The sequence below is a fragment of the Phalacrocorax carbo genome, chromosome 2 (assembly GCF_963921805.1).
Source record: "Phalacrocorax carbo chromosome 2, bPhaCar2.1, whole genome shotgun sequence".
NCBI lineage: Eukaryota > Metazoa > Chordata > Aves > Suliformes > Phalacrocoracidae > Phalacrocorax > Phalacrocorax carbo.
In genome coordinates, this window is record NC_087514.1 from 82,967,178 (window position 1) to 82,990,844 (window position 23,667).

Sequence of the window (23,667 nt, forward strand, 5' to 3'; positions counted from 1 at the left end):
TGAAAGGTTTATGCACAAAAGATTTCCCACTGCATCACCCCCTGGAGCAGCTTTCCTTTCCCTACTGAGTGCACTGAAGTAGGTTATCTGCCATATACCACGGCACTGCTACCCATTCTCTTGGGCACATGGATTGTTTTCAGTTGAAGAATTAAATGATAGATTCAGTTAATTCAATCTTATTAATTAAGAGGAGCCTAAATAAAAGTTTTCTTCTCACCAAAATGAGGCAGTGTGTTTCTTTACTCCCAGCTCAAGGCCTCATTTTATCCAGTTGTTTCTCAAAAATGTGCTTTCAGATTTTTCCCCTTGGGGTCTTTGTTCATGGCATACTTCATATTCAGAATGGCCTTGCATATGGTCTGCATTTCTGGTAAGAATTCCTGTTTCTTTAAACTTACTCCAAATGAAGAGTTTAACCACTACTTGTGTTTTTTTCTCTGGGGCTGCTATTGCATTCATGGGCTCCAGTCAGGTTTCAGCTAACTAACTTTTGGTGCACAAGAGGTTTGCTATTGACATTGTCCAACAAAATCTCAGAGTTCAAGTACAAGTCATTATTGGGGAAGCAAGTATTTCTGTTGTGGGTGACAGTGTACAGGCAGACTGCTAGCACAGAGCACAGTTTGCTACCATGCAACTTTTGAAGGTACAACGAAAGAAAAGATTGCTCCAGCCGAAATTGTCACAATCTGTGCAGAGCAAAAACCCCAGATTCCTGACGTTCTTGTCCATCGTAACTCCTCCTCAAGCATGGGCTCAGGTTTCAAAGCCAGTTCCAGGTCCTGGTCCTAGCTTTCAAAATAATTAATGGATTCTCTGCAAGTCATTACCCAACAACTGGGCTGGACAGCTGCCTTCTTTTTCTGAATCCTGCTTGTAGTAACCCAGCTCTCCCCAAGCACTGTACTGGGAGCTAAGTGTCTGACTAACAACTGTGAACTCTGTGAGGTGGCAGGTACTTTAGCATTAGGTCCTGTTATGCTGAACTACATCTTGTCAGGATGAGACTAGCCCTTAAGCATGACAAGCAATGGATCAGATTAATTATTCATACTCACATATGAACTTTAGTTCTTAACCTCTAGGAGTAATAAATAAATACAAAGTGAAGAGCTGGCAGATTTTGTAACAGCTTCATTTACAGCTACTGTAACATAAAGTCATTTCAACATTTGCTTTTTATGTAAACAAACTCCCAATAGGAATGAAGAAAAAAAAGCTGGAAGACATTTTCTTGGCTTCTTCAGCCTCCCTATCTTCTGGATCCCAATGGCTTCTTCCGTCATTTTGACTTCTTTATACCCTAATTCCCCTGACTGTAGTTTCAGTCTGAGTACTTTTATGGAGCCCTGGATGAGAGAAAAACAACAACTGTAGAAGTCCCACACAACAATCACAGACACCAGGGATGTGATACCTTCTGTGCTGCTAGGCTGACCACATATCCAAAACAGCAGGGCCATTCCTTGTTTGGGATGTACAAATCCAAAACTGTTGTCACAAACTTGAATTTCCATATTTCAGTTCATTTAGCCCTATCAGCTTGGGGTCTGGCAAAGGGCATTAAGTATGTGTTGCTATACTCAGTTTCTGACCAGAACCTCTACCTGGGAGATTCTGAGTTTTATTTTCCACATAACAAAGTGGTGTCTATCACAAGATTTCAAAATACAGTTTCACAGACCCCAACTTTTTTTTCCCAATTTCTTGATTTCTTGATTTAACAGCTGGCAGCATACATACGAAGATGGGCAGCTTTCTAACTCCCCATATTTTGACCTATTCCCTAAATTCTCCTCAGCTCCCAAGCATTGCCTTTGCAGAGCCTTGTTCTCCCTTGCTTATCATCCTTAGGCTGCTTCTTCATGCAGTTCCTCATATCATGGAGTGACCTCCTTCCTTCCTGGCCCTTTACTCTTGGGGGCAGGGTATTCCCTACATGCAGCTTCTGTCACCCTTGGCCATCCGAGCCTCATGGACCCTTCATCTCTTTTAAGATCTCTGCTGCATTTCTTCCTCACCAGCCTCTCTTAATCCAGCTCTTCTTCTCTTACAATCCTACTTGCAACCTATTGATTTTAATTCTGTTTATCAGCTTGGAATATAATTTTTAGAAAAGATACCAACAGAGAAAGCTGTATTGTACAAGTGAGATGGTTTATCACATAAAGGCATCTGCTGGAAGGAAAACGGAGGACTGTCAGACAAAAGCTCTCAAAAAGCTTAGAATCAGTTAAGGGATAAAGAGAGTGGCAAAGCATAAGAAAAAGCATAAAAAGAAATGAAAGCTTTTCTCATCTTCTTCTGAATCAGGTTGTGAATATGTTTTCCTTGTCTTCACCCAGGAAGCCTGTGTAAAGATACATGTTTAAAGGCAACTTTAAACTTAGTTGCAAACCCTTCAGTCGCAGTTTATGCACATGTTCGTTTATCAGGTAGTCAGGCCTGCGCAAATATTGCTACCCCTCTCTGCAAGTTACCACCCCCAGAGCAGACCCCAGTGGGGGAACGCACAAGGACGTCTTTTGCTGTGTAAGCCAGGTTAGTTCAAACCACTTTCCCTAGCAATTTACACTGGGTCATCCTCATTTCTACCGAGGCAAACAAGGAACACTCACACTTTCCTTGCCACTGGTGGTGCTATGGAAGGAAAAATCCTCAGTAACAGGGCAGCAAACCCCAGCGAGGGCCCATCATATCTTAAGCCACTGCAGCTGTTCAGTCAGCAAATGTAAATCAAAGGCTGCTTTCTCACTTGTGGTGACAGGCCAGTTTAAAAAATGCACACTCTCTATCCCCACCATTTATTGCTCTCTCAGCTATAATATGTGCGTAGGGCAAGCAAGCCTTAGCACTGTAGCTTGGCACCTTATAAGTGAGTTCCCAGGTCTCACCCACTTCTCATGCTTTGGTTCACGTTGGTGAGCAATCCCAGAGCATGAAACCTGCGTGCCTGCTGTGGGAAATTAAGCTAAAAGACATGCTCCAGAAATGCTCTTACCAGCTATAGGGTGTTCAGATTAGAGCTAGTCTGAAATACAGCCTTCTGAAACGCGCTTAGGATGGACAATGAGTCCCCAGCATGGTCTGGGATAGATACCCAGCATCATTTGCTCTACAGGTATGCTCCTATTTCCCTGCACTATTTGCTTGTGTAGCATAGCTGTTATGTGTCCACGGGTCAATGCAGCAAATGGGGTGGAAGAAACTCACACAAATTTTTCTTTTGGTTTGAGTTCTGGTTTTGTTTTGGTTTCTTAAAAGAGCCTTGACTGAAAAATTTTTGATTCTGACTAATTCTCTGGTCGAGGGTGCTCTGCATTGCTGTTAGCATTTATTCTTCATACCAGATCACAGCTTCAAAGATCCAGGAGGAACAGCCTTCATAGTACCTTGTGCTCCTGGGAAAGTTTATGCCTTCCAGATATTTAGACCCTATCAGCCTGCGGTATAATGAATACTGTCTGTCAGTGCTCTTCTGTTGGAAGTTTCTTTCCATGCATCTGCCATTTTAAAGAAATATACTTCCCCCTTGCCCCAAGATTCCTTCCTGCATCTGAAATAAAGAAATCCTGCCATAGCACAGGAAAGCAAAATATTAATTTCAAAGTAGAGAGAATTTCCCACAAGCTCTGGGAGGGCATAAATGACAAGCACAAAGTCTTAGCGAGACATTCAGAATGCTGCGAACCTTCACGTTGTAGAGGAGGATGTTCTTAAGAAGTGTGTTAAAAACTGCATTTAATAATGCAAAAATGAAATTCGGTCATTGCATCCTTTCATAATGACATTTGCCACTTAACAAATCTTGCCTGAAACCCTCTTAAAACCTTCCCTGGTACTGCATTGGTGTGATACGTTCAATTCTGGTAGCTTAAGTTTTTGCCCAAATACACTTGTTTCACTTTGATGTCTTATTAATGCATAATTTTAGGATGTGCTTAGGTCTTGGTTGAACTATAACTTTATAGCTTTGCTTATTTACTGAATGTATCCAACTGAATAAACATGCCATTTCTTTGGTACAAACAAAAGCAAAGTTCCTGGCTTACATCAGCGTGTTGTCCCAGAATAGAATGAAAGGCTGCTGAGGTAGTTTATGTCCCTATTTAGAAATAGGAAAACCTTTGTTTTGTGTACGTAGATACTAAGCACTTGAACTTGAGATAGTAGAGGAAGCTGGGGAAGTTAGCAAGCCCAGCACTAGCTACGCTGTTGGCATGCAGTCTGCCTGTAGCAGTATTTGGTGTTTGTGTTTACTTATAGCATATGACAATTAGTAGACTGGAAAGACATGGTACTGATGTTTAGTTCCAGGCTCGTTAAAGGATATATGAGACCATACCTTCTATTTCCACTGATTCTTATCCCTACTGCTCTACCGTATACCGTTCCCTTAATAGCCATAAAACTGTAGCAATGCTCATTCTTTTCTTATTCAATGAATTACAGGATCTGCACAGGATGCAGCAGCAAACCGTAAACAGAAAATAAAGTAGAGAACAATTCCATAAATACAGTTGTTAACATTTGAGTAACAAAGATGGTAGCGAAACAGGTATTTTTCAATAACGTGACAGTAGTGACCCCCTAGTTCCAACAGACTTTTTCAAAGGGAAACTTGGAAATAAGTTGCATTTGGATCTCTGCAAATTCTTTCTCGAAACAGTTACACCTGTGGGGATGCATCCGAGCAAGTGCACTGCCAGAACCTCATGCCTTTTCTGCCCAGCTGCTGCAAATAGGTAGAATACAACATACAGTGGAATACAGTGACTAGTGACCCCTATTTTACCTTTTTTTTTTCCTAACTACTGCAGAATTCCACAACTGGGAAGATTTTTTTGTGTGTGTGTTTGTGGGCAGAAGTCTGAATACAACAGTGTGGTATACGTGGGTTTTGCCCTTCAGTTATTAAGCCAGTAATTTTTTCCAGCAGAAAACTACTGAATCTTGCAAGAGAATTTTACACAAAAGCATTCCAAATCCTTCTAGAAACCTTGTAACACAGCTAGTCCCTTCTTCTGCATCTAGCACAAATTCTCCTCCAAGTTTAAAAACTTCAAAAGCAAGTGGAAACCTACTCAGAGAGGAAGCAAAGACCAACGTGTTCGTGTGAAAATCCCAGCAGAATCAAGCTAGATGGAGGGAAATGATGTGAAATGAAATCTGGCAGAATGGCCAGCTGACATCTGGAGGGAGAGCAGAATAGTGGTATTCCTTCTAGTCACAGTTATCAGAGTAAAAACTGCATGAAATCAAGCCCTTGCTCTGGGCACAGGTAAAGCACTGCAGCCACTGTTCATCTACTAAACAGTAATTTGGCAGCATGGCTCGGCCTTGGCTGAGAGAGGCTATTTCTAAAGTCTTTTCATAGAATCATAGAATCATTTAGGTTGGAAAAGTCTTTTAGGATCATTGAGTCCGTCTGTTTTCTAGTCTAAATTTCTTGGTGACAACAAATCTGAAGGATATTTTGTCCTGACTAAAAATAAAAATGCCTGGTTGAATTCAGAGCAGCCTTTGCTGCTGACCGACTTAAATAAACTTCACTAGGTGAAAGGGACAAGTAGCTCAGCTTTGTAGGTTCTTTTTTAGTGAATCAACTTTTGTCTAGCATTAATGGGAGAAGGTTTCCTCTTACCTTCAGAAGAATAGGTGAATCCTTTCTTGGGGAAAAAGCTAACATAAAATTGAAAACATCAAAAGATGAAGCTGAGTGTTGTCAAGAACAAAATGTGTGCTAAATTAGGGTTGTGTGTTTTGCCTTTCCTGTTATTAATGGCATCCTCAGAGGATACTGACTCACTCGATGACTGAAGTGCTTGTGGTTTGGGACCCATCCTGAGCCAATAATCCTGGAACCAGGGAAGCTCTTCCCTTTTCTTTACATAGGGAACCTTCCAGACCCAGTTGCCATTTATTGCAACACCAATAAACATGGGCAGTGAGTGGTTCAAGGTACAACTCTCTGAAAGGGACCAAGTTATCATCTCGTGAGGTTATCCAGCTACTGGTGAGATTTTCTAACAGGGAGCAATCAGGGTGTCAGCAGACTTTGAGTACTCTTCCCTTCACACCCAGCCAGGCCAAGGACTGACTTTGCAAGTCAGTACTTCACCCTGTCCCTGTAAGCAGGGATTTTTCAGCCATGGGCACAGACAGACCTCACCCGTGGTCTGAGGAGCCAGGTGGGGTGATTGGTTTGCAGCAGTCTAGCTTGCTTTCTCTCTGATGTAAATTTCTGTCACTTCTCTTTGCACAATGCTAACACACTTGTGGTGGTTTTTCTTTTGTTCCAGGAAGTAATAGATGAAAGGGCTGCACATCTCGGGCTCAGCGCTCTGTTTGCACTGGGGTGTTTTAGCTTGATTAGAAATTGAACTCTTCCTATTACTCAGGTGGCTGGATTACTGCTGTGGGAAGCACCTGCCTTTAGGGAAAGCAGATAAATAATTCAAACCTTGTACTGAAAGTCACCTTCTTCTACCACTATGCTTGATGTTTACTGGGACCTTCTAGCACTCAGAGTCATTACAATGTCTCTGCTATGTGTCACTGGCTCTGCTGAAATGGGGTAGCGTTTGTAAGGCCGCTCCTGCCTTCATGCTGCACTAAGTACGTGGCATGTAGGAAATGGACCTTCCCAATGGTAAGAGGATAAAGGGTTCTTCTTCTCAGAGTACTTCAGTCAGAATTGTCATTTTATGTTTTCCCAATACTTGGCCTGACCTCAGCAAGACAGTGATCCAGCTTTAAAAGCACAACTAATCCCAAGAAGAAGTATGTATTTTTAATTTTACATATGGCTGTGTAGCAACATTTAATCATTCTTAAGAGCCTGAGTGATTTTAAAAGGACCCAAGCTGAAGAAACTTTAAAAACAAAAAAAGTTTCCATATTTAGATGTAAAATGTTAATTGTTTGAAAAGTCTGAGCAGGGTTCTGTTGAGCAAATTAGTTATGCATGCAGTGAGAAGATGCCCTCAAGATGCTCACAAGCTAGGAACCTGCTCAAGCACTCCTAGAGTTTTCTTCTCATACCTTGCATATTCACCTCCATGTGTTTGTTGCTGCTGCTAATAGGTACCTTTAGTTTCCAAGATACTGCCACTTAAGTGGGCTTTTGGAACTGCCTGGAGGCCTTGCTAAGGCAGGGAGTCCTGTAGGTGTGCAACAGCAGGCCGCCTGGGCAGCGGTTCACAGACTCGCATTTCACGCTACACATCTGGCTTGGCATGATGTTTCAGCTGCATGAAGACAAGCTTGTGCCTGAGTCTTCGCTGAACTGGATTGAGTGACAGTAATCTTGCCCTAAAACACCTAGCTACTGTGTAGCAATAAAACCCAGAAACCTGAAGTGTTGTGTGAGCAATTTAAAATGTTAATTTTCAAATCCTTGCTGGTTTAAATGTTTACAGTAGATACCGATGTTTATGAAATGCACCTGATGTTATTTTTATCTAATTGGAAGTTATTCCTGCAGTCTTATTAGAAATGTGCTGGGATTTACAGCTGTGTAACTGAGAGACAAATTATGTTCAAAGAGTTGGACTGCGCTCTGAACAGTGATGCAGTGGGAAAGTAGCTCCAATTTCAGCAAAGAGACTGCTGCTTAAGCTTTAATCTGCAACTGCTTCATAGTGCACTGCTTCGTGGGCATGGCAAATCCATAGATCCTTTCACTTCCGGTGAAGCCATGCCCATCCTCTGTGCTGCAGCTTGGAGAGCCCCTGTAGAGGGAGGTTTTGTGCTACACTTCTGGTTCTGTGGGTATTCTGGTGTTCTTCTGCACCCATCTGAGCTCTGAGAGCTGTTCCCTAACCGGTGAAATGTGATAGAGCAGTGTCACTGCAAAGTGCAATGCTGTGATGGCACAGCAAGGGAGTGGTTTGGTCTCTAAGAGCAAAAATTTGACATGAGGCTTCCCAGTTCATGCATGTCAAGAGTGTTCTGTAGTTAAGAGGTCTGTACTGCTTTAAAATTGTTACTTGGAATGGGTTATTTTTTGGTTTGGGGGAATGGGAGATTTTGTTTCCTGAGCGACCTTAAATTACCCAGACTATACAATGGATGGCATGATCAGGACGCTCACAGTGACCACTTCTTCCTCTGTAGTCCTCCCCCAGCATCTTTTGTCCGAACTACGTCAGATCCATTCATGAGGTTTTCTTCTTCCAGTCTTACACTATTCCTAAAAAATTCACAAAGGCAGAATTGATATTCCAAAAAATAGTGCCAGCAGGAAACAGAATGGAGACTGAAGCATTCTCATCTTGAGAAACAGGCCAACAAAGAGAATATTGTCTTCATTTTGTAAAAGTTTATTGTCAAATTGCTTTGACCTCAGCTTTAGACTTATCTATATGTTGCTCTGTAGCAAAATTTGAAATGCTGACAGAACAGGATCAGTGCTCACAATACAGTAATTTCATGACATCTTTTGCAGTTGGTCTTTATGCTCGCCATGCTAGAACAGCAGCCAAAAAGGGCACACTATGTCTAATTACCCTGACTGAAACTTGGACATTGTGCAGTGGAGAAATACAAATCAGCAAACGGTTTCTTGACTCAACTGCTGGCAGTATTCAGCTATTGAGATCTTTCAAAATAAAGTATTTATTTTTTTTTTTTTTCACTTAACGAGGAAGGTGTGATCCAGCTTCTAAATATAACCCAGTATTGGTTTGGAAGCCTGCCATGAAGGGTCAGTACTGAATATTCCTGATAATAGCACACAAGTACACATAAGCTTGTGAAGCAGCTGATATTTCTTTGTCAGGAACATCACAGTCTAGAGGGATGGTAATGAGAGTGAGGTCTGCAGACATGAACAGTCAAGCAACATCAGAATATTAAAGTCTGCAAGTACAGACTTTATACAAATCCAGCAGACTCTTTTTTTACTAAACTAGGGTGAAATGAAGAAAACACTGCCAATAAGGAAATTCTGAAACAGCCCTCAAACATTCACATCTCGAAACTGGTACCACCATACTTATGTCTAATGACTTGGAGTCCAAATAATTATGAAGGTGAACTATGCTTTAAAGGATCTCTCAAAATCAATAGCTTTAGGTACTTTAGTTACTCAGTGATGGAAAATATGCACTGAAGAGCTGCTTCCTGGGCTGAAACTTATGCAGGGGGAAAGGGGGAATTGGTCTCTAAATACAACTTCTTATGATCACCTAATTTTACTTGAACAGAAAAGTGATGACGAACAATGTGGACCTAGTTTTCTTTCACTTATACTTTTTCCCCTGATGATGGTTCAATTCATTTAAGTCATAAAGTCATAAAAATAAAAGACAGAAGCAAGCAGGGTTCAATTTATTAAAGATCAAAACTGAGATTGGGAGAAATACCACTGTATAGACAAGCTACAAGATGAACCTCATATAAAATTCTGTGGTAGTTCATAACGTTGCGACATATCTAATGGCAGTGTCCTGGGGTACAGGGCAGAATGAGCATAACTCTTTACATAAGACAGCATGATAGGTAAGCTATCAGATTTTCATTACAGAGCAGAGTTTTTTTTCATTTCTACTGGATTTATTATAGTAGTTATTAAGGTCAATAAAACACATCATTGACTCCAGAGAAGATGAGACAGTTGGGGTTATTCAGCCTGGAGAAGAGAAGGCTCCAGGAAGACTTTATAGCAGCCTTCCAGTATCTGAAGGGGGACTACAAGAAAGCTGGAGAGGGACTTTTCACAAGGGCATCTATTGATAGGACAAGGGATAATGGATTTAAACTGAAAGAAGGTAGATTTAGATTAGATATTAGGAAGAAATTCTTCACTCTGAGGGTGGCAAGGCACTGGAACAGGTTGCCCAGAGAAGTTGTGGATGCCCCATCCCTGGAAGTGTTCAAGGCCAGGATGGATGGGGCCTTGAGTAACCTGGTAAAGTGGAAGGTGTCCCTGCCCATGGCAAGGGGGTTGAATTAGATGATCTTTAAGGTTCCTTCCAACCCAAACCATTCTATGATTCTATGATGACAAGAGATACAGCAAAAAAAAAATGTTATTGATTTGGTTCAGGGACAATGAAATACCCACTGACCCATTCCCAGATCAGTTATTTACTCCTTTTGCTTATTGCTAGAAGACAGCTATCATGACAGATGTCCTGTATGGTTTTTATATATAAATAATCTAGTTTGCTGGAATACATATATTTGTGATGCTTCAGAGTCTCATGATGCACAGATGAGATGCCGTGATCTCTGCAATGAGATGCACAGATACAGGTCTCCAAAAAACCCTAGTCTTTTAATTAGCACAGAATGATCTTAATAAATGATACTCACCATCAATGGAGTATGATGAACATGTATGTTTACATGTGCATGTAACATCTTAATGCAAGTTTTCATCTTTCCCATATATTATGAAAATTGATGGATGCCAGCACCTTGTCCAATTAGAAACAGTGTCAAGATTTTTATTTTAAATTTTGAACAGTGTTCTTATAGTTTACCGTATCATTGAAAGCCCTTGACAGATTTATATTACACGTGAATTACAACCAGCTGTGAATTACAGGGTTGCATTTCTCTCAAAAGATTCAGGTAATGTTATAAACCACAGAAGAGGAGCCTGATTAACTACAATACCAATGGAATTAGAGATCTGTAACTTCCACCTTATTTGCAATTTTACATACAAGCTCTGTCTGAGGAAATATTGATATATTTACACCTCTTTGCCCAGGTTCCATTCCCTCAACTCATCCTGCGTCATCATTCTCTCCTTTTTGTGACTCCTCACATCCCTTCACACTTTGAGTGGCAACTATACTCACTGGCTCAGCTGCAATTTTAAGGCTCATGCATCATCATTTCTGTCTATTCTACTTTACATTAGCACTGTTTGAACTCCCCCCTGCAGAAAAGTCAGCAAAAGCAAATGTGGGACAATTCATGATATACACAAGTTTATAGGCCCGTGAACTGGCTTAATCCGTCAGTGAAAGTGTCTGTGCTAACCTCCTGGGTGGAGGAATGGTTAACCCCTGTCCTGATATTTATTTACATTGATGCAGATTCCCAGGAGGCGCTGGCAGTCTGTCCCGCCTTGGTTACCACAGCCCTGGGAGAAAGGGGAAGGCAAGCCAAGCCAAGCCAAGCCAAGCCAAGGTAAGCCAAGTCATTCGTAAATTTAGCCCTTTTTATGATCCACGTTGCATTTTCCTACCCAGTTTGAACTGCATGGCACAGTACAGACGGGAATTTTTCTTCTCAGCAAGGGTATATCCGAGTAAGTCTGGCAGGTTGCCTGCATTTCGGGTGTGACATTCTCATCCAGCCCATCCATGCAGGACTCCATAACGTGTGTCTGACAACTACAGACATGTTGTTCCTTCCGCTTCTATCAGGGAAATAAAAGATATTAAATATACTACTTCTTCCTGTAGAGTCAGGGGACTTGGAAGCCAGGAGGAAGGACCAGTTACATGTCACCAGCCAGTACTCTGGTAGGCGCAGCCCCATGCCAGTGAGTCACCAGGGTTCCAGGGCTCCCACTGCTAGGCAGGGCAATGGTTTCAAAGCACAACGCCCTCTGCACGTCTTGTCAGTGTGATTCAACTGTATCACTTACTGCCCTCCTACACTTCAATGAAATGTCAACAAATAAAATGATATGGTTTGCATAGTTTACACCTGGATGAGCTACGCCTCACCTTGTCTTCCCCAATGCTCACAATTTAAGATTTCTGTAGCTTTTGGAAATTGTTGCAGGTCAAGCCATACTGAAAAAGTTAAGTAAATCTAATAGCTATCAATGAAACCTCGGAACCCAGAGCTGCAAAAATCCAGGACTTGCAGAATTTGGCACTTAAAAACAGATTGTACAGGTGCAGAAATATGACAGCTGTGTACCATCATAGCCAAGGAGCAAATTAAAATTGCTCTTGAAATTCCCTTGCAATTAGTGCAGGGACACTGCACATCATCAAAGTCTGTGCTCACAAACCCAGGATTTCACAAAGTGAAATGAATGCTCATGACACTAGCTATGTTTCAGTGTGATTAGCAGTAACTGAACAGTGGAGTGGGGAAAGTCTCTGCAGACAAAGCAATCTCAGACCCCATTTCGAAGTCTGATGTGGAGAAGCATTTCAAAGAATGTGCAGGCCACCATTTTAAGGTGGAAACCACATCTGCCTGATTTGTAATTTTCACCTTTCATTGAAAGCACTTACTGAGACTGTGAATGTCCGTTAAACAGTTTGTTGGATATACCACCTTTGTCCGGTGGATTAGCAAAGCTCAGATAATTTCCCAGTACTGACACTATACCTTTTCACCACCCTCTTATCTGCAGATGATTCTTTTAGGAGAAAGAACACAAACTGGCATAAGAGAATGACCTAATTTCATTCAACTATTTCCTCTGGAGTGAATTGGTCAGAGGAAAATAAATCAATACGAAAGGCCATATTAATTTTTATTCTTTAATTTTTCAGAGTAAACGTACATTCAGTGTTTAAGCACATGAACAGTTCTATTTATGTCAGTGGGAATCGTGGGCCAATTTATTCTGAGCCTTTACAATAATGCTGAAAACAGTGGGTTTTTTTAAAGATTCAGTTTTTTTGACAGATTTTTTTAAAGATTCAGTTTTTTTGTGTCATATACAAAACCTAGACTAACTTATTGTTAAAATAACCAACTAAAGTCAAATCATAAAGTACAATAATAAAGCTCCTACTAAGATGGTTGTGTGCTATATTGCATTTTTATATCTTTAATATAATACTAATTCTATTTCTACAAGAGAAGAAATTGGGGGAAAAAATGCGGAAACTGTATCAAAAAGCATTGTACACTGGCATATACAAGACAAAGCCACATCGCTCTGAGTGGCCACTGTATCAGGACAGAGTGTTAAACACAAATCATAGTATTATTTTTAAATGTGCATGTTGGAAAAAATTTTCAGTCTCTGTCAGCCTTCTTCCCACATACCACCTTCTATTTCAAGTATTGCAAAGGTGTGCAAAACATATATGAATAACAAACATGATCTTCAGGTCATAAACATTTAGAATGAAAAATAGTTAAGTTGATCATTGTGAGCAGTTCGTAATACTGTTATAATAAGGTACTATGACACTGCAGAGGTTTATGCCCATGCTTGATGTTATACATTGTTCATAATATCTTATGCAACATGTCAAATTGAGCATAATGTGTGGATTTTTATCAGGATCAGAGAGATCTACTGTGCTTTTTGAACTGCCTAACCCTAACAATAATCCGCATTGCCAGAATGAAGTATCCCTGTGGGATATGGGGTGCAGAATCTGAGCTCTGCAGGTGAGTTTGCCAATGACTGTCTTCCTGACCTTGGGCAACTCACTAAGGAAGTCTTCCGGCACACTGCCAGACATACTTGACTCCCACGGGACTTAGTAAGATGTGTGGGAGGATTAGGCCTTCAATGCTGTGCCGCTGCATCCATTTACATAGTTGGTTCCTCAAAAGAGGAAAGATTATCTTGTTTGCAAAGATGTTCCTGACAAATATTTAAGACCTGAAATTTTAGCTGATACTCTTTCCTTCGACTCATCCTAAGGAAAGAAAGACAGAGAAGAGCAACCTCTTTCACTGACAGGCCCTAATCCTTTATTGAATCTTCCTGATAGACCAAGCCTCCCAGTGCAGCCGCTTTCTGCAACACCAGCTCCTCATCTGTGGTGAGAACAGCTGGGAAACTGTTGCCTGATAGAAAGAGGGGGAGGATTATCTTTAGGACCTGTGGCAAGACCTTTCACTTTAGGATGTAGTTCTTTGTGCAGTTTTAAAGTCTTGAAGGTTACATACATACAGATGCCATATCAAAATGAGCAAACAACAAGTCTGCAGAGTGAAGCACGAAGCGGGCAGGAAATGCCTTAAGGTAACCCAGGCAACCTTAATTTTCTCCATTTGTGCAGTCTTTAATTTTGTCATCACACAGTAACGACTTTACTTCAGCAGACTTTGCTGCCAGATGTTTATAGCAGCACCAGCAACCACCAGGTTTAAGGTATCTAGGCAATCTGTGCTGGAAAAATAACAAAAAAACAGTGGTAAAGCCCACATGGATATTTGCTGATCTTTCAGCTCTTACAAGAACCCTATAGTTCCTGTGTATTCAATTCTCACTTGTAAGACAGGAAAAACTGAGGGAAAGGGAGCACAGAAACCCATGAGCAGTCCATCTTATGTAAAAATGATACTTCTAGGATTTTGACATGAGTTTATCCAACTCCTCAATACATCTAAAAAGCAGCTTTATTGCTAGAAGTCCAATCCTGACCGCTGCCAAGCTCTGTCTCTCAAGGTTTCTTAGCCATCAGGTTTATTTTTCAAACAAGAACTCACTTACTTAACTGAAAAAAATTTGTTATATTTAAATTTTATTTTCCACACACAACAAAATGCTTTTCAATATATGAAATTTTCAATGATAAATCAGATTTCTTTATGAAGTCCCTTTTGGGAGAAATTATTCCCCTGGAACTCTGACAAATGTAGAGCCAACAAAACAAGAGTAACCGTTACACTGTTTATATAGTCGCTGTTTATAGCAAACACCATTGCTGATTTTTTAATTTTATAGAGAATCTGCAGCTGGAAATGCAGTAAGATAGTTCTCCCCACCCCCACTGGATTAGCTACACTAGGATTTTGTGCTGAGGAGACTAGAACTGGAGTTTTCTCCAGTACTAAAACTATAAATAATAATCCCCTCCTCTTCTCTCTAGCCAGCGGAGCTAGTAATCAGGCTAAGAATAGCTTCTAGAGCAATTGAAGAATACCTGCACTAGAGTTTATGAAATATTAAGTAGTAAAGAGCCAATTGGCTACTAATTTATCCAAGATAAATACTTCCGCATGAAAGTACAAAAGTAAAGATGGTACAGAGGGAAAAGAAGTTTATTCATGCTGTCTAAATTGTAGCATTTACTGCATGCTGGGTGAGCAACCAGCCACCTTATTATTTATTTGTGAACAGAAGGGTTCTACATGTGTCAAGTTCACTATTTTTCAGTTGCAGGTGGACCAAGGTGGTAAAGCAGAAATCTGTGTTTAACTCAAAAAGCAGTAGGAGGCTGTAATCTATTACTGTTGAAGCAAGCAAAAGGCTTGCCTTTGAAAAATGAGCCTGGGGTATCTGCTATAGAAAGCACAAAAGTACCAAAGAAAGAGTAATAAGCAGAATAGAAAAGACGAAGTAATCAAGCATAGAAGTCATCTAAGAGCCTTGCAAACTGATATGCCACTACTGCAACATCTGGAAAATTTCTCAGAAATTTATATTTGGGGCTTGAAGGCTCTGAAGAACAAGGCAAGCAGATCACTGGCATCCATTAATAATCACTCACGTCTCTTCTGGGGTAAGCTGCAACAGACCTCATGTTAAAGTTTAGCATGTTGGCCTCAAAACTAAAATCAGGTTATTAATCAAAGAGTTTGAGAAGAATTTTTGAAAATCTCTTTTCCTTATTTTATCTCCCATTGCAACGGGATGCAAAGGCTTTCATACAGAAGGACAAATACAGCCTTGCCTCTTTGAAATAAGAATTTCAGCGTGGAGTTTAAAATTAACTGAAAGCATCAGTCCAGTCCAAAGGTATTACATCCATTTAATTAACAAAATAGGACAGGTGTTACACATCACCCTATACTGAAAATCTGGGTTGGTTGTCTGCATGTTTGCAATGTTTCTTTCTAAGTTTTCCAGTAAGGCAGGGAAGACTCAACTCTGCCTCCATTTTTTCTCCTTTAAAATTATGATATGGACTGGTGTGAGGTGCTCGTGGATGGGAAGGGGATGGCAAAAAGCACCTTGTCTTGTCAAGTTTTGCCAGGGAAACCACTCAGAGAGGCGGTGCTTCCCCTGCGCCATGGCGTCAGGAGTGAGGCTGTTGCAGATGCCCAGCGACAGCTCTTGCTCCTCAGGCTTGGCTGCTCTTCCAGGCCTGAGCTGAAAAGGGCCAAGGGGGATGTTGGCGAGGGGACAGACCAAGAGGAAGACAGAAATGTTGGGATTTGAGGGTGAACTGGAGGAACATCTTGGAGATTGTGGCAGGACTCCCTGCTGGGAGCTGCAGTGAAGCAGATGTGGAGCCTACTGAGCCTGGAGAAGAAGGTGCCCTACAAAGACTGCTGGGCAGCTCCTGGATGGCCTCCTTGCCAAAGAGCCCTCCCACCAAGTCAAAGATGTGGCCCCATCCCCAGGTGGACCTCGACACAGGCAATAGCCAGCATACGGCTGTGCATGGCTCATTGCCACATGCCAGACACAGACCCAGGCACAGAGAGCAAATCATGTGCCTTCCCCCTGCCACTGGCTCCATGGGTGGCAGGCTAGTAGGGGGTGGACTCCAGACTGGACCTGGCATGGGCATCCTCATGCTCTAACTGGATCTCTGAAGGGATCCTAACTTTGAAATACGGTATAAGTTCCTGGAGGAATCTGGTATCAGGATGCCTCTAGAAACCAGATATCACCTCCACTGGCAGGCAATACCCCAGCAAGAAGACAAATAGTACTTCTGGTAGATTCTGTTATGTGCAAGTACTAGAGGCTTGGCATTAAAAACAAACAAACAAGGAAACAGGTTTTGCCCAAAGCCACCTAAAAGCATAGCTACTTTACTTTTGAGGTCTGGTCAGGGAGATGCAGCATTGAATCCAGCTGACTCAATCCATGTCCAGGAGCAGAATGAGGTGGGGGAGGTTGTGTGTCTACTGTCCCCCCGGCTGTTCTCCCAAGCACTGGTGAGCAGCAGGGGACCTCCTACAGCAATGTGAAAAACACGGCGCATTTGAGACAAAGGCAAAATCCAGGAATATTGTAACCAAAAGGTTTAAAATAGAGATTCACTTCAATAGTTCTGTTCACAGGATTAGGCACTTGCAAGAAGCTTTAAAAAAAATTATTTGGACAAAATGTTTTTTTCTGAAGTATACACTAAAGAGAAAAGAGTAACTCATTTAATTATGTTTTAAGTCCATAATAAAGTGTCAGTGGAAACGAGGAAGACGTGTGCCAAAAGAACCAACAGTTTAGTGGTTAAGGCAGCTCATCTGCTGTGTAGGATAATAAAGTCCAGATCCTGCTTTAAATTAGGGAATGTGATTTTCTTGCTATTAATGTAATTGTTTTTTTATTCATGCCAGGAGCAAATTTAAATTTTCTTTTGGGACGTCAAAATTCATTTCATGTTCTTGCAAGTGGGCTGAATTATTTATAGTGCATAATGTTAGTAAAAAGGTTAGTAAAAAAGAAGTTGTTTTGGAAGATAATCTACATTTCTATTAGCTAACCAACTTTGGTTTTGACCTATTTGGAAATAGATCAATTCAGAAACAATAAGAAATTATTTACTGACAATTAATAATTCCACCTCTATTTTTCCAGGGCTATGAGTGCTTGAACAATATTCAACAGATATCAAATGGCTGAAAAGAACACGGGAAAGTGAATTACCTTCACCATCAAATTTACATCCATATGCATAACCAGCATTTGTGTTTCTGCATTCTTCTCATTTCCCCATGAGAATGCAGTAATCCTACTATTCCCATTCAGATAAATACATTTTTATTTCTTTATTGTGAAAATAGCAACAGGATTCGGCCCATGGGGAAATAAAACTGTAGCAATACTTTAGATATTTTATGCATTGTATCATTAATGTATTTTGATAAATAGCTTTGATAGTGGAGCTCCTGTCCCCACTGCTCCTTCAGCTTGATCTGAGCTTGTTCTCCAGGTCAGCAATTCAACTCATCAACACTTTGCGGTCTTCGTTAACCTTGGTGTTGTATTGACTTGTTGGTATTTTCAGACCTCTTATATTTCTTAAAGACTCTCCAAACTTAAATTAATGCTTCATGTTACTATAAAACACTTAAATTGTTGTACAGCTAACGTAATGGAGTTTTGCTTGTAAGAATAAGGTGGTTTTCAGTGGTATGACATAGACGCCAAGCTGATATTCCCAGCTAACATAGGCTAAACACATCTCAGCATTTTACGGAACAGCTTCAATACAAATTCTCCCTAAAATCAGCTGGGATTTTAAGTTAAGTGTAACTTGATAGCTTGAAGGAAGGGGCTGAAAGAGCCAACGCTCTTTCTGCAAGCCCTACAGGAAGCAACAAGACTTAAGCCCCAGTGGGGAGCCGGCTTCGACACCTGTGTGAGCAGCTCACCAAATACTGGCATGCATGCTGCTCTGCCATTGCGAGAATGCACTCTGAGCTGTGGGAAACAGCATAACCACATCCCTGGGGCTCTCCATCTGAGCTAATTTACATGCTTTTCCCAGTGTCTAGCATCAGTTCACTTATCTCTCCATCTCTAGCTATATCTCTGTATAAAAACCCTTTTAGTTCAAAACCCTTTTAATTCAAAACCAAGAAAAACCCTTTTAATTCAAAACCAAGTTTGGCATAAGCATGGCTAGAGCCGATGACATGATGAATTCAAGGACATTTACGGTTGGTTTTTATTTTCAGTTTATAAAAAATACTGAAACTGATTCAGATACACAGGTACCTGGAACTCTTTAGGATTTTTGGAAATAAACCGCTCACGGAAAAGTCCAATGTTTATAATTTTCTACAGCATCTTTTATGCATGGATCTCAAAGCCTTTTCCTAATATTAAATACGGTTAAACACTACATGTGTTATTCCCATTTTAAGGAAAAAGTGACACACAAAGAGGTTGAGTAATTTGGCAAAAAGGGACACATAACCCAGACCTCCCAGACTCACGCCTTAGTCATAGAACAATTCTATTGGGACTAGGTATTCAGTCTGCCCTGCTGAAACTAGCTAATTAATAGGATTATGAAGTGAGAGACTAATATTCCAGTAAGACCTGTAAGATGGCTATAGCTTCTAACACTTGAAAGAGTGTCTGGATTGTGATACCGTGTGAAGGGGAATACATTCACCACTCACCAATATATTACCATTCACAAAAAAAAGAAAAAAGAGTAATTTGCTTTGTAAATAGCGGACACATGGACAACAAATAAAAAGAAAAATCATGTTAATCACCAGGGAAGCAGAAGGGATCAGGGAATCCATCTCAAAATGTAAGCTTTTTTAGCAACATACACTTTTTAAAAAGGTAATATAAATTTTCAAACATGCATATGTTGCATAAATAAACAATAATACAAAATACCTCATGAGAGATATATTATAATAGAGATTTACAGTGATACTGAACATGTAAATTTAGTAATTAAGTGAATAAAAAGTGTTTAAAATTGAGAACGTTTATTGAAAAAACCAACAGGTAGGTAACCCATTCAATAAGTTAGGAAAGATTTGCTTTCACAAATTCAGAGACTAATTTTCAAATAAGTTTTGAAGGTAAGAGCAGGTCAAAATACAACTTAACTATGTCTAGGAAAGTATCTCTTCTTTTATTTTGTTATCAGCAATGTAAAATTTTCCTAACCTACACAAAATATTATTATCCTGATAAGGTAAATAAACATATTTACTGATAAAATCAATTATCCTGTCCTGCATAATTTATTTGTAGATTAGCAATTAAACTGGCTCTGACTTCTGCCCCTGGAAGACCTCTCTCTATTTCTCAGTTCTCTTTGGCAGTGACTTCTAGACAATTTTTTTTTTTTGTCATAAATGAAATGAAACTGAACATAGCCTTCTTACGATTACTTTTCATATAAACTAAGTTGCTCTCCATACTATGATATTCTGCTCTCCATAATATCATATTCTTCTACCTCTTGATGTTATCCTATGCTATTTCCTATATTTCCTTGTGCTGTGTACAGTTAAGCATAAAGCACTGAAGAGTAAACAGCAGGTCTACATGAAGGCCTAAAGCAATGAAGTGTTTCAGGTTATCCTGGATCCAACAAAATTAAAGAATGAAGATATATTTGCATCTCTTGAAATGTTCTGATTGTCAAACAGCATATTTTCAATGTAGGTGACCACACAGCCAAACCTGAATATTGTCTGTGACAAGGCTTAAACAGCTTGTCAGGAACATTCAAGTTGTTTTCCTTTGTCGAGGTTTGCCTGGAATGAGTCTGCTGGGCTAGCAGAATGACTGATTCCCTTAGGTCACCAACAGGCAAAGAATAATATATTTTTTCCTGTACCCTGATCAAACCTCTGTTAAAATTAGGAGGTAGGTTCAATTAACTTCAGGTTTGTATTTTGTGGAAATATAGTCTGCTCTTAATTTGAAGGGTCCTTTTATATAATTAAAACAGAGGAAACAGACTATGGAAGGTGGTGGTCAGATACAGGCCTGCTAGGGAATACCTTACAGGAAAATGATTCTGTAGAAGACGCAAAACCACCAGTACAGTCCTCTGCTAGTTCCTCCCCCTGTCAGCAGGTCCATGACTAGCACACCTCCTTTTCTCCAGCTCATTAATTTCAGCTGGTCCTACGAGTCTTTGGCTATATTTATACTGCACCATAATTAACGTCCAGTACAGATGACTGGGAATTCTCCAACCAAACCACAGAAGATATCAATGAATAAGAACAGGTTGTGGGAATGTGTTAATAGCGATGGAAATTTCATTTGGGAGGACTTCTGATCTAAATTATATACCTTACAATAGCCAATAAGCTAGGCTCAGTTCTAAGCTCAGTTTTCAATTACTCCTTCGTCTGACTCAACTCTACAACCTAACCACCAGCCTGCAGGTGAATGCCAAGTGGATTTCCCAGTCTCTGCTGTTGAAACGGCCCACTTCTCACGATTTCTGTGACGTTATGTGGAGCAATAACCTTACTTCTCACTCTCCCAAGTTACAGTCCTCACAGTTGGACTTGCCAAAATATTTAATGATTAACACAGAGAAGCTTCAAAGGGAGAAATTGAAACTTCCTGTCCATTTCTAGTTTTTCCAAGAATAGTCAGCCGGGGGTGGGGGTGGGGATGGGTGACATGTTCACATATAAAAGAAGACACAAGAACAAGGACTTAACCTGAGTGGCCTAGAGGATCACCCAGGCACAGTAGCTATCCTGGGACAACTTCCTTCACCATCTTTGTGGATTTGGAATAGTTTTGAACACACAAATTGGTGTGGTATAGGAAAAAACATTCCCACCCAGTTCTAGCCCTGTGGCTATATGGAGTTGCACCAAAAGCTCATCTGGCTCCCAGGCCTCTGAATCTAGGCAAACAAAGTTAACTTAAAATTGTTTCCTGCACTGAGATTACCATGAGTTGGTCCCAGCCCATCAAAAATTCTCTTCTGCTTCTGCAGAAGAAACAGTTCAGGGAAGATTTAGAGCATACATTTAACTTAATCCTAGCTTGCTTTGCCTGCCCCTGCATGATCCTTGAGTACAGACTTTCATATGTGGCTCTCACTCTGCCCGTGGCTACAAGAAGAAGATCTGTGAGGCAGTAAAGCCCAGGAGTGCTGATCTCAGATTGGTCCTACTGTCCTCGCCAATAATACCATGAAAAGGAGGTCTCTGTCTGAAGAACATCGTCTTTCACCTACATTCTCCAATACTTATTGTATTATCCAGAGGGTTGTGTTTTCGTTTTGTTTTGTTTGCTTGTCTGTTTTTAAAGTAGACAAGCTAGGAGACAGAGAACAAACAGCGACTGGTCAAAGGCACAGTCTCTCTGCAGGTTTGGAGGCCTTCTGTGCGGAACTGTAGGCAGGAAGCAACGTATTTGGGAACTGTAACAGCTCTGCAGGTTTCCTATTCAGCTGTTACCCAGGTGGGCCCTGAAGGAATTTCCTTTTAGAAATGAAAGAAAAACATATGGTAGTATCTACATGCACTATTAAAGATCTTGAATGTAAACACAGCATCGTGAATTATTTTTTATTTAGAACAGGTGGTATTTAAAAAGGGAAGGCAAAGGAAGTACTTAAGATGGGATATACAAGGTACAAAACAGGTGAGTCAGAAAAAAGGTTCCAGCCTTGTTCTGCAAATTAGGTCTCTTGCTGGAAAAACAAGGCTACTCACATTCTCCACAGATCAGTAGCAAAAATAAAATTAGGGGCCTCGTTTCCGGCCCTTTGTGCACATGTCAAACTTTGACACTGTTTTCATTCAGGAAACATGATAGACAGGACTTGCCATGATGATGCAAATCATGACCAAAGTGTACTGGCAAATAGCTGCAGGGGGTGAAGGAAATATACGTAATGTCCATGGAGTCTGGATCTGCTCCGTACGGTTAGTCACCCAATGCTACAAGAATTGCTGCTGTAAACCATCAAAGGATGGGGGATGTTAACCTCCTGCAACACTGGCTGGAGATGGGAGGATCATTAAGTCTGTCTTGCTCATTCTCTGACACATCACAACTCCATCACTTCACAGGATTGTTGCAGCAAGTCACTGATAGCTTCTTCTAACACCATCAGCTTCCTATGTGTCAAAGCACTCTGTCCCTTTTTTTTTTTAAAGCAACTCAGAAAGGATTACTGTGTTTACAGTGCAGAACTGGGGGTCCAGTGGTCTTATCTTGTACTCCCTGTAATACTGCTAAATTCTTATCCGAATTTGGCTTGGGATGTGGTGCCATGAGTCAGTTTCCTTTTATTTGAAAGAAACGAAATCTTCCCTGCATCCCACAGGACTTCCTAATTCCATTTAATTATGATGAAAGAAGTGGTTCTTTTTGTTGCAATACATGCAAATATTTTATACTTCGTTATGTTAAAGTCATAACCAAAAAACATGACATCTTGCCCAATACCAACAGGGAATCAGAAAGCATTTCAACAGGACGGTTCTTCAAGGTGCTTTAGCAAAGATATCTCTGCTTTGTAATTTTCTTTCTGCAGCAGATGTCACAACAACTAATGAGAGCTTGTCCATTGATATAATCCGGCTTTGGATCAGGCAATGGAAGCTATTAATCAAAAATATTTATTTGATCCTCAAAATCCAGGTGATGAGCTTATCTTTCAAGACTTGAATAATCATTTTGGACTCCTTTTTCTTTTAGTGTCCTACTCTTCATATTTTTTCTGATGTTTCCAATTTTTTTCTGTAGCTACAAAGGCATGCAGTACTTAATTTGAAAACACATTTTCTTTCATTTCTAGTGTTGTCTTTAAAAAGCACCTGTCACTTCACCTATCCTTGATAACATCAAAAGATTAACCTAATGTTAGCACTAAGGCCTGCATGACCTTAAGAATTACAGTTCCAGTGAGGAAAGAGCCACACGATAAAAACATGTGTCACATATGCCAGCACATAACTGTACAGGTACATAGTCCTTCTAGAGGATTTCCTCATCTATGTATCAATAACATGTTAGCGAGATTTAATGGGTTACGATTTGGTTTTATAATTCAAGATATACAAACAATTTGTAAATCTCTGTGTTTGCTGAGATGAAATCAACAGCCCTGCTCAGCAGCGTGCCCACATTTCCTTGTGCGGCCTCCTACTGCTCATGTAGAGTCTGAAGCTCTTTGTTTTGCCCTTGATGCCCCTGCCAGTTCAAGCCGAGCTTTGGCTTTCCTAACCCCATCACTGCATGCCAGGGCAATATTTCTAAACCACTCCTTTGTAGCCTGGCCCTGCTTCCACCTCCTGTATGTGGCATTTTGCAGTGGAGCTGTCCCATGAGTTCCCAGCTTAGTTGAGCTG

General features: G+C 40.6%; 1 protein-coding gene across 4 annotated transcripts in view; it reads right to left on the reverse strand.

Annotated features, from left to right (window-relative positions):
- MYO10 (myosin X) overlaps positions 1-23,667 on the reverse strand; it is a 228,795-nt gene that overhangs the window by 173,717 nt on the left and 31,411 nt on the right. The window lies entirely within an intron of this gene.